The following is an 11,996-nucleotide window of genomic DNA, read 5'->3' as shown; positions in this document are numbered from 1 at the left end:
CAAGTAATTATCTAGTTTGGACTAGTCTATGACACATGAAAGAAATTTGGCACATTGTGTCTAAATCCATGTGTACACTTACTCTCCACATACACATTATATCCCAAAACTAATGATGTTATTCTAAGAAGAAGAACCTAGAATGGAGTGCCTATAATGAACTGAACAAGATCCCTAAACTTCTTAACTCCACAATGTGATAGATGCTACAATGTGTCTAACATGGCTACACAAGAACTAAATTGACATCCCTTTTCTTAAAACTATGTGTCCTTATGATTGCACACTGCTTCTAATTTGAGTGGCTAGACATGATCCTAGATATGATGAAGGCTAACTTTAAATTGCACACTTGTAGTGTCTTGATGTAGTGAAAATGGATCTTGGTTTTCACATCTTCCAAGGCAATACACTCATACATCACCATACCATTTTACAAATATATGGATAAAAAGTTACAATATAATTACTGAAGAGAAGAAATTATAGGTAGAAGTACACATTGTACTTGCTTGTAGCCGTACAGCCACCATATAAATGCTCCAAAAAATTTGAATTACTGCTTGACTAAAACATCTTTCTTGGATCCAAATATGCAACATGCTTATCCAATCTTCGTCTTTGGACATACTTAGACACACCTAGGCCATAAAGTTAGTATGATCTATGGCTGGATGCATGGTGGGGTGGATTGAAAAGCATTGTCCCGGACATAGGTTTCTAGAACTAAAAAACTACATTTGTTGGGAGAACATTTTCTTTGTAAAAAAATGGGTTAAAAACTTTATGAGTGTGTAATGACCCAGGAACGTGGGTAGTAAACCGCAAAATGATTGGAGCCCATGGAGCAGCAACTCGTCTCCCTCTCCCTCTATATGTGTGTGTGTGTGTGTGTGTGTGTGTGTGTGTGTGCACGCATGCGTGTGTGTGTGTGTGTGTGTGCACGCGTGCGTGCGTGTGTGTGTGTGTGTGTGTGTGTGTGTGTAATGTTGTTAGCGGGTCACTACGACAGACGTTTGCAGCATAGCTCTTTTGTACTAACATAATGTCAATATGCAAGGAAACGACTCTGAGAGTGTCGATCTCACCAAAGTGAACTCAGAGGGCTACTCATTCTACGACAAAAGCAAATCAACCACTTCCTAGTCAGAAAATCAGTATGCGTCCAATCTCATTGCTCTAGGCAAACGAATTCAGAATGCAACGGAACTTAAGGAGAGGTATCACAACGGGCACAATCCTACCAAGTTCTGTCACCATCTGGGAAGGTACATAAATCACGATCCATCACAAAAAATGTGCAGCAAACTGAAACAGAACTCGAAAAGGTCCCCCTAAAGCATAGAAACACTTATCCCATGGTCAAACCATCAAAAAACAACCATTTTAACCTTCAAATCAATGTATTTATCTCACAAGCAAAGCATCAAAAACCACAACAAAATTGAAAATGATTATACTTAAATTGTAGAGCAAGATACAAGGAACACAATGTGCTATTCGAAAATGAATTCTGATTACCAATCCAGGAGAAAAGAGAATTACAATTTGTAGCAGCAAGAAGCTCTCATCGTGAACGTTTTCAAAATCCTCCAAGCTAATGATATCTCTTTCATCCAAACAAAGGGTTTTGACTTAGGGGTTAAGGGAGCTTTCCCACGGCCATTCGGCCACTTACAAGGGTGTAGACTCGGAGAGGTTGAGAGGGTATGTCAAATTACATTACAAATACAAATCATCTAGGCTGAATTACACGGCTTCTTTCAAAAAATCAAGTGAGTGTTTACAGGGTTTGGTGTGCATCCGCCTGTATCCACCAAACAAATGCCACTCTTGCTTTGTTTTGCTAGAGACAGGGAATCAAAAGATAGTCAGGCTTGCACATAGCTCCTTCTCCTTCAGCTTTGGTAAAGCTTCATTTCTCTAGAGGCAGGTGTTGAAGAAGATGTTGCTCTTCATCTGCAAGTGTGTGCATAGCTGGAGGCAGCTGTTGAAGAAGCTACTACTAACCATTTGCAAGTGTCTACACAGCTCAAGGCTAGTGCTAAAGAATCTTATGCCAACCATCTACAAGTGTCTGCATAGTTGCCACCTATCTGGAAGTGTGTGCACATCTAGTATAATGCAATCTCAAGAATATCGTGTAGAGCCATCACCGGAACTCCCATTCAACTCATGCAAAGATTGAACAAGGGATATCATAAGGCAATACGAGGCTGAGCATAAACAAAAACAACAAGAGAGGCTCAAACTAAACGAACCACTTTGTTCTACAAAAAACAATGATATTAGCAGTTAGCAAAAAATATGCAAGATCTACAGTGACGTGGTGCATTGTTTTGATACATGCATGAGGGGCCTAAACTCAAAAATAAAAAAAGAAGTGTTTGATCAACTCCTCCTACGTCCTTCTTTGAAGGACGTTACATATTTGGCACCAAAAAATGGCCTTGTGTCTAGTAGAGCTTGCCAAGAAGGATTTGCAGGTTTCCGTCAAAGTTTTTGAGGATGTTGAAATAGTAGTCGATGTTAACGGCGTTACTAGTAGCAATCAAAAAGGGAGAAAAAAGAAAGAAAGGATCTTTTGCACAAGAAACTACCCTACAGTCAGCTTCTCCATATGTTTCATATGCACCGTTAGAAGTTCATTAAGAACAATTTCATTTGTAGGTGGCAAGCTAAACAATTTAAGGAGTCTCTTCAACAATTTTTGGCCGATACAACTATTTCCATCGTTGAATTTTTCGGGAATTACACTTTTAAAGAGAAAACTAGTCCATGCATTGGCATTGTTTATAAACCACTTCCAGGTGAACGGTGTGGTCAAAAAGGTTGCTCATTTCTATATATCTAATGACAAAAGGTATGATACATTGTTTGTTCAACATTGCTTACTGTTGCATCACAAATGGTTGAAAGAACAAGGGCTAGTACTAAAGTACCATTGGGTGTGGTCAGATGGAGCAACATCCCAATTTAAGGCAAAGTGATCGTTTTACTTTGTTGCACGATACAAACAGTTCACAGATATTGAAACGCTATGAAACTTCTTTTTCTTAGGTCATAGCAAGGGTGAACATGATGGAGCAGGTGCAATTATTAAGATAGCATTGACACAAGAGCAACTCAAGGTAGATGGTGTACCTATGAAATGTGCAAGAGATGTCATAGCCTTTGTATGGCTCAAGTACACAGGTTCAAATGGAGAAGGCAAGGTTTTTTGGGAGATGTAGACCGCAACATCAGGTGGATTGTGAATCTATTCCTCAATCTCGCTCCATTCATAGTGTTAAGAGATATGATTCCTCAATTCCCAAGCGCTTAGGTTTAGGTGGTTGGCATGCTTCTGCACTTGGTGCTTGCAGGGGGCTTGGAGAAGATGCACAAACAAGGCCTATGTTGGAAGTTGGATGTATCACATTATTATCCCCACTGATGCATTAGGTAGTGAAGATGAAGATAACGCTGATGAGCCCTTGTAAGCAGGACATCATGATGCTTTGAGTGATGCTCTAGGATTTTTTCTACAGATTCTGAGGGAGTCTGGGTTAACTGGAAACTTCCAACAATCATATGATCTTTCAATGGTTTTTTCTTTGAAGGGGTCTATTGGCTAGAGGCTCTAGGGATTCTAACTGACATTGTGGTTCCTAGTACAAGAGCTGATTTTGATGAATTTACAACTCCCCCTTCCTAGGGTGATCACTATAGCCTGCTTCATTATGAGAGTTCAAAATTGTTTGGCTCTGGTTCAGTCTCACCTTTTGGGACTGTGAATGCACACTTTGGGTAGCATTGTTGATGTTTGACATCTATAAACTTCCTGCATAGTTTCCTATGTATCTCCGTGAAACATGACAGATTATTTCCCAAATCAAGCTGTAGATAGCATTCTCTTTGCCCTGATATTGTCTATCCCATGGGTCTCTTATGATATCAGCTTCTGTGGTTTCAAGACCCATGGCATCATAGATCTTAGGCTCTCGTTTATATCTACGACTGTTTTGGTCAAAGTATATGCTTGTTTGGTCACAACGTCGAAGCTTGATTTTTGATGGAGGAGAGTTTGGCTCCGAACAGATTTCTGGGTTCACTTAGGTAATATCCTTCAGCTCTAGAGACGATGGGCTATAATAGTTTTTATCCTCTGAAATGAACCATCCTTTCTGATCTATCACTGACGCACTTCTATGAGCTGGGATGTGGGTTGTTCAAACACTAGTTGATCCTTTTTGTATAGTTGTTCTTTTTGGTCTACATAGTGTGCATATGAATTATGGGTGTCATACAATGCTAACAGCATTCTGTTCGTTGTGTCCCTTAGACTCGTGAATGATTGCACACTTGTGGCAGTGGATGTAGAATCATTTGTAAACCTAACAGTCTTTTCAACATTCGATGATATCTGGACACCTTGACCAAATTCACGCAGGAGTTTGTTGTTCAAAGAATCAATTTTAATCTTTTCAGGTGCCTGTGCATCTTTATGTTGATTTTGAACTTGCAGTGCTTTTACTAGTGCTTCTAACGATAATGGAAAATCATCTGAATGCATTAAAAGTGACGAGTTAGATGCACTTACATCGAGATTTGCATTTTCAGTTTGCTCTGTACCCTGCTTGGCAGTTGATGTGTCACTGTTGTTTGGATTTCTTGGACAATCTTCAAAAAAATGTCCCACCTTTTTGTCCACAATCTAGCAATATACCATGATTGCTGGTATTTCATGTGGTTTTGTCATGTCAAGCTCTTGCTGAGGAGCTTCTGTTTTTGTGCTTGCCAAGTCCATCTTACAGAACACTAAGCATCAAACTGTAGACTGCTCCATCTTGACCTTTATACTGTCTTTGACTCGGTTCTCCAATTAGATTAGCTTCAATTAGTTAATCTATTAAATCTTTCATTTTTGGTTCTCAACTATAAATAAGACCACTGTAATCCATGTACAATGACCCTGATTGCATATGCACCAACTGCTTTTTTTGTTGGCTTGTGTAGGTTTCTGGATAACCACTTGGATCCAAATTTTGCACTTCTATCTGCACCTCGTCTTTGAGCTTGCAATACCTGGCTCCACTGAAGTTTGTGAACATCTGGGAGTTCTCCGAATCTAGCTTCACTCTGATCAATAAGATCGTGGCTCCTGTGTTGCTTTTACTGCTCATAAGATACCTATGGCCTTCCAAAACTGCATATAAAAATTTATCCCCATTGTAGCCATATAGTTGTAGAAGCTGCTCTTTTGCACTTGTGTCGATGTTGCCACTATTACTAGCTTGCTCTGCTGTATTTGAATTCTCGGCTCGTAACTTGAGTCCATGTTGGCTCAATCTATAAAAACTGTCTTTTAGCAGATCCTTGTGTTGACTAGCAGAATTTCTCCTACTATGACTTGATAAAACTGCTTGTGTCAAAGCAATTTTGGCAGTTGACTGCTCTTCAGACTCACAAGAGTTGATTAACTCTAGCTCGAAAGTGTCAGAATTGATTGCAGCCTTTGAAATGATAAAAATATGGGCCTTGGATAGCCTAACCTGCAATCCAATGTGATTTATGCCCTTGTTCGTCCGATTAGAAGCTCAATTTTGAATGCAAATACTTGCACTTGCCCGTTTCCAGTCGGTATGATCAATTCTAGCTCCCTGACTGAATCGTGGCAACTCTTTCAAAAATTGGCTAGAACAATGATATTCTTGGTCAAAATAATTCAGTCCCAGTTCCCAACAATTTTCCCAAAATTTAGCTCCAAATTCTGAGCTTCGATGAGCTTTACAACTCTAATTTGTCGATTTTCTTCTCAAAATAATGTCAAAACTTGCCCTGATTTGCAAGTTCCATGCGTGAAATTGCCCTAATGGCTTGATTTTACTGAAAATCCGTTTCGAATTGCGCTTTTATGTGCTCGATTCCATTTTGATGGGTTTTCGATCGTTTGGTTTCAAACTTCTTGATTTTCCCTTTTTCCGATAAATTTTTAGATTTCAGGACCGGCTCATTGCTCGCTTCGCTCGATTTTTCACGTTTTTCTGTTGTTTCTAGCTTTCTCCTGTCCTCTCGTTCAATTTTCGACTTTCTTGCTTGCAGTGGGAAATTTTGGCGGCTTTTTTTCTCGACTCCTCTTTTTTATTTTTATTATATTTTGTGAAGTTTTGAATTTTCTAAAAAAATTTGGTGTTTTAATGAATATTTACAATTTTTGGGAATTTTCTTTGAATTTTAGGAAATTTTTGGTGAATTTTTTTACTTTTTATAGATTTTTTTTTGTGTTTTATGAATTTTATGATTTTTTTGGTGATTTAGTTGATCAATTTTTTATATTTTATGAATTTTTGTGAGATTTTTGTTTTTTTGTAAATTTTGAGTGAATTTACGTTGACTTTCTTTTTTTCTTGTAATTTTTAAAACCTTTTTTTTATTTTTTTAATGGATTTTTCACCTTTTATTGTTTTTTGTGAATATTTATTTATTATTTTTTTCTTTTTTTAATGAATTTTTTAGGATTTTCTTATTTTTAATGAGTTTTTTTTTCTTAAAATAAATTTTGTGCGATTTATTTATTTATTTTCTATTGAATTTTTTAATTTCTCCTTTTTATTCTTCTTTTTTATTTTATTTTTTTCCTTTTTTAATTTTTTTTAATAAAATAAAATTTAAACTAAGTAAATAAGTAAAAACATTAAAAAACAATTAAATAAAATAATGTCACCTTACCTGCTTATGCTCCGTGTCAGTTCGAGGAGTTGGTGATGCAGGCCATGATGGCAACTTGGCGGGTTGCAGCCACGAAGTGAGGGGGAGAGAGAGAGAGAGAGAGAGAGAGAGAGAGAGAGAGAGAGAGAGAGAGAGAGAGAGAGAGAGAGAGAGAGAGAGAGAGCAGGCTCAAGGCAGAGCGAAGGTGTACGACACACTCAGAGATAGACTAAGAGTGGGTGTGTGTGTGAGGTGGCATGTGTGAGGAGGGGTGCAACGTGGCGGGAAGAGAGAGAGAGTATGGGCTGGCAGCATTAATGTCGGGTGCAGCGGGCAGCGAATAGAGAGAGAGAGAGAGAGAGAGAGAGAGAGAGAGAGAGAGAGAGAGAGAGAGAGAATGTACATCGTTGGCCTTGCAGGGAGAGAGTGTGGGTGTGTGTGTGTGTGTTGGTCTCCACGTGGCGGGGAGAGAGAGAGAGTACACAACAGCGGGACAGAAGAAGAAGAGTATTTTAACGTCATAGGAAACTATCCCAAGAGACCTTAAAGATCTATCCGATAAGGAGAGTTGAGAGAGAGATAAGAGAGGGGGGTCCACTCCCTTGGTGGCGAGCGAGGAAAAGAAAAGAGAGCAAGTGAGAGAGCTTTCATGCGCCGAACGGCAGGGCTCGGGAAAAGATAGGTTCGCTTTATCCAAAGCCGAAGCTCAAAATTTGACCACCGAGTCCGCACAACCGTCGAAATCTGTCGGAACGTGTGTCCAAGCTCGAGATCAACCGCCGGCGCTTGCGTCAAAGCAAATCTTTCAATTTTAAATTTTTCAAATGCTCGAAAATGCCAAATTTAGTCCGAAAATTAGTCGAAAACGTTAAAATCACTAGAAAATTAAAAAAAAGCAGAAAAATTTAAAAACTTCTCAAAAAATTTTAGAAATCTAAAAAAATTATCGGCAATCACAATCAAACACTTTCGACATGCATAAGCACACCAAAAAATAGCAGTTTTTTTCAAAAATATCAATTACAAATAAATCAACAACCCAACCCCCAAAAATAGTGAAACGCTGAAAACTTGACCAAGGAGGGCACAGTTGTGCTCAAATTGATGCCGTAAATGCACACACGAAATAGCTTATCAAGATCTCAAGATATCAAATTTTTACGGAATTAAGCAAAAATTACTGCAAAAATTAACAAAAATTTATCATAAATTATAAAAATAATCCAAAAAAAGCCCAAAAAAAATTCTCAAAATTCTCTACACATAGTGTAGCCAAATCAAATCACAATAATCACATCGATTCAATTGCCAAATAATTTCATCATTAAAATCCAAACTAGGCATTTAAAATCGGCAAAATTAGGTCAAAAATTGACGCATTTGGAGTGTGTAAATCCCAGTTATCAATTTTCAGGTGCGCACACAAAAGGGTTAATCTTGTCTAAATTGCAATTTGAATTCACAAATCTCTAGTTGGGCATGACCACAATACAAATCAATCATCACAATTGAAAAATCATTAAGCACAGATTGATTTTTAGATGCACAAACAAGGGCAAAATAATGCACACACACCTAAAATTAGGCATACACACACTCAATTAGAATGCGCACACACTGATTTTAGTGCACACACACTTGCAATTGACCATTCAACCATGCAATGAGATCAATTAGGCACACAATTAGCAATGTACATTCACCAATTAGCAATTGAACTTGTCAGTTCCATACGCCCCCAAATCTGAAAAATTTTGGCACAACGATGGCATAAAAATGAACATTTCAAAAAAGTTCATAGCATAACATAGCATCGGCATGGTGTTGTAATTAACATAGCATAACATAGCATCGACATGGTGTTAATTAACATAGCATAACATAGAATGGACATGGTGTTGTATCATCATCATGGCATCTCTACACATGTTTAGATTCTAGGGAGGATGAGAATACCAACTTGTTTACCTTTCCAATGAAGATCGGTTGAACGGTTGGAAGATCCAATCCTTATTAGAAAATTAGTGTGTAAGTTAGCAAAAATTAGTGAAATTAGCAAGGGTTTAGTGTGAAATTAGAGTGTGTAGGCACACAATTGGCAAGATATGGTCACAAATTAGGGAAAAATTAACACATTGCTTCATGCACACACATCCAAAATCCACAAAACCATAAACACACCAGTGAAATTAGTGAAGAAATTAGTGAGGAAACACATCCGATATTCCATAATTACACTAGTGTAGGCCATCGTCCTCGGCAACGGCGTCAAATGTTGTAGGTACCATCGTAGCATAGCTCCAATGACCAACAAAATTATCAATCTAAAGAGATGAGCTACCCAGCTAGGGATTGGAAACACTCACAGGATTAGTGAGCTAATCATGGCAACATGAACGGTGACTCTATGAGGTAAGCTTCTCGGCCTATGGAGGAGCTAAGCCACTATGATTGGCAATCTCCACATACACTTCCCTTCACCTCAAATCAACCCAATCACACACGCTAACGATGTAAAACGCACATATCACTAACCCTATCATGCAACACGCTAATCATAAGCACACACACATAGATCTATTGAGCACCACACTCCAATCAAACCTACATGTACACACAAGAAAAAGAGGGCAATCACACAAGATTAGAGAGGGATTAACTACTAATTAGTTACGACCTAGCTAATCAAAGCATCATTAGCAATCACAAGAAGTATGAGAGAGGCATAGTGAAAGATAATTAAGGATTGATTAGTGTTAATCAAGTCACATAAGCAAGGAGAAGCTCAAGGACTCCATAGCCACACACCTCATGAGCTCTCACCAAAGAGTGGTCTCAACAAATAAGCTTGAGAACCCTGATTTCTTTTACACGCTGCTTTATATAACTATGGTAAAATATGCAATGTTTGGGCGTCCAAGGCTTTTACGGCTTCACCACTTATTGAATCTGCAACCTAAGCACACTAACTGACCTGTTCTTTACAGCTTGGAACTCCCATTGAGCCCGTAATACATTACAAATATTACAATGGCTTGAAATAAATCGAGAATTTACAATATATGACCATTTTGGAAAAATGTGAAAAATGTGTAACTCCAATCTTTACTGCTTCTTCATGTTGAGCTTTGATATGCATTCGTAAGGCTCGGGCCTTTAGCAGCTTCTATTAACTGACGTCGACTTAGTTAATAGACAATGTGTCTAATTCTTGGATTCTTCTATTAACTGACGTCGACTTAGTTAATAGACAATGTGTCTAATTCTATTAACTGACGTCGACTTAGTTAATAGACAATGTGTCTAATTCTTGGATAGTAGATTCCGGGGCTTCATTCCATGCGACACCGCACAAGTAGCATTTCCAAGATTACACCAAATGTAATTTTGGGTATGTATACTCGGGAGGTGACGAAGCTTGTGAAATTATCGGCAAAGGTACAGTTTGTGTCAAAACTACTAATGAAAATGATTGGAAGCTTAAAGATGTTAAGCATGTTCCTTCTCTTCGCAAAAATTTGATCTCTACAGGACAATTGGATGATGAAGGTCACAAAATTGCATTCGAAAACAAACGTTGGAAGACCTCAAAGGGATCTTTGGTGGTTGCCAGAGGAGAAAAGGTTGGTACACTTTACTTGTGTATTGTCAGCACGCAATGCTCAACTTGTACGATAGCTACAGAAGTTGACAGTACGGTGTGGCACTATCGGCTTGGACATAAGAGTGCCAAAGGAATGCAAATCCTTCAATCAAAGAAGCTTCTACCATGTTTGAAAGAAGTGGACTTAGAGTTCTGTGAAGATTGTGTTTATGGTAAACAAAAGAGGGTAAAATTTCAAAAATTATAAAATGAAAGAAAAATAAAAAACTTGAGTTGGTTCATTCTGATGTTTGGGGTCCTAGAAGTTCACCATCACTTGGTGGCTCATTGTACTATGTAACATTCATAGACGATACGACTAGGAAAACATGGGTTTATGTAATGAAGAATAAATCTGATGTGTTCACCATATTTCAAAGGTGGAAAGCCTTTGTGGAGAATGAAGCAGGTACCAAGGTTAAGTGCCTCATATCCGACAATGGAGGCGAGTATTGCAGCCAAGCCTTTGAAAGCTATTGTGCTAGCAATGGCATTGGGAGGCAAAAAACAACCCCAAGGACACCTCAACAAAATAGCATTTCAGAAAGGATGAATGGAACAATCATGGAGCGAGCATGAAGAATGCGGCTACATGCGGGCTTACCACTTGAGCTTTGGGCGAAAGCAGTAAGTATGTTTGTGTCCTTAATCAACCGGTTACCCTCAACGGCATTGGATAGGGGAGTTCCAAAAGAGGCATGGACAGGTAAACCAGTGAATTATTCATTTCTCAAAGTGTTTGGGTGTGAGGCTTTCATGCACATAGATAGAATCTTAAGGTCAAAGATAGATTCAAAGTCTAAAAAGTGTTTCTTCATTGGCTATGGAGAAGCTGACTTTGGGTATCGCCTATGGAATCCTGAAGATGGTAAAATCTTTAGAAGTAGGGATGTATTTTCAATGAACAGAATATCTACAAAGATTACTTGGAACGAAAACAAGCAAAAGAAACACATGATAAGTACATGGATCTTGAGGACGGTGAAGACTCAAGGACTGCAAATGGTAACAATGTGCAACAACATCAACGAAATGAGGAGTCTCAACCTATTCCCCGAAGATCTACATGAGCAAGTAGACCTCCAGAAAGGTTTTCTCATTCCTTCAACCATCTCTTGATCTCATATTCTGGAAAGCCGGAATCATACGAAGAAGCTATGCAACATGAATCCAAAGAAAAATGGATGAAGAACATGCAAGTGGAGATGGACTCACTATATTGCAACCAAACATGGGAGTTGGTTGAGTTGCCTAAAGGTAAGCGGGCAGTGCAAACCAAATGGGTGTATAAGCTGAAGGAAGAAGAAGGTGGAAAGAAAAGGTACTAGTGTAGGCTTGTGGTAAAAGGGTTTTCTCAAAAGAAAGGTGTTGATTTCAATCAAATATTTTCTTATGTCGTAAAAATGAACTCAATTAGGCTTGTCTTCAGCCTTGTGGCTGCTCATGATTTAAATCTTGAGCAAATGAATGTAAATACGGCATTCCCTCACAGTGACTTAGAGGAGGAAATTTACATGCTTCAATCAAAGGGGTATGAAGTAAAAGGTAATGAGAAAATGGTTTGCAGATTAAAGAAGAGCTTGTATGGTTTAAAGCAAGCATTAAGACAGTGGTACTTGAAGTTCGATCAATGGATGTTGGATCATGGATTCACAAGATGCAA

Source organism: Adiantum capillus-veneris, chromosome 15 (assembly GCF_014529385.1).
Source record: "Adiantum capillus-veneris isolate H3 chromosome 15, ASM1452938v2, whole genome shotgun sequence".
NCBI classification, from domain to species: domain Eukaryota; kingdom Viridiplantae; phylum Streptophyta; class Polypodiopsida; order Polypodiales; family Pteridaceae; genus Adiantum; species Adiantum capillus-veneris.
The sequence above is the reverse complement of the archived record's forward strand: the minus strand, read 5'-3'. Positions refer to the sequence as shown.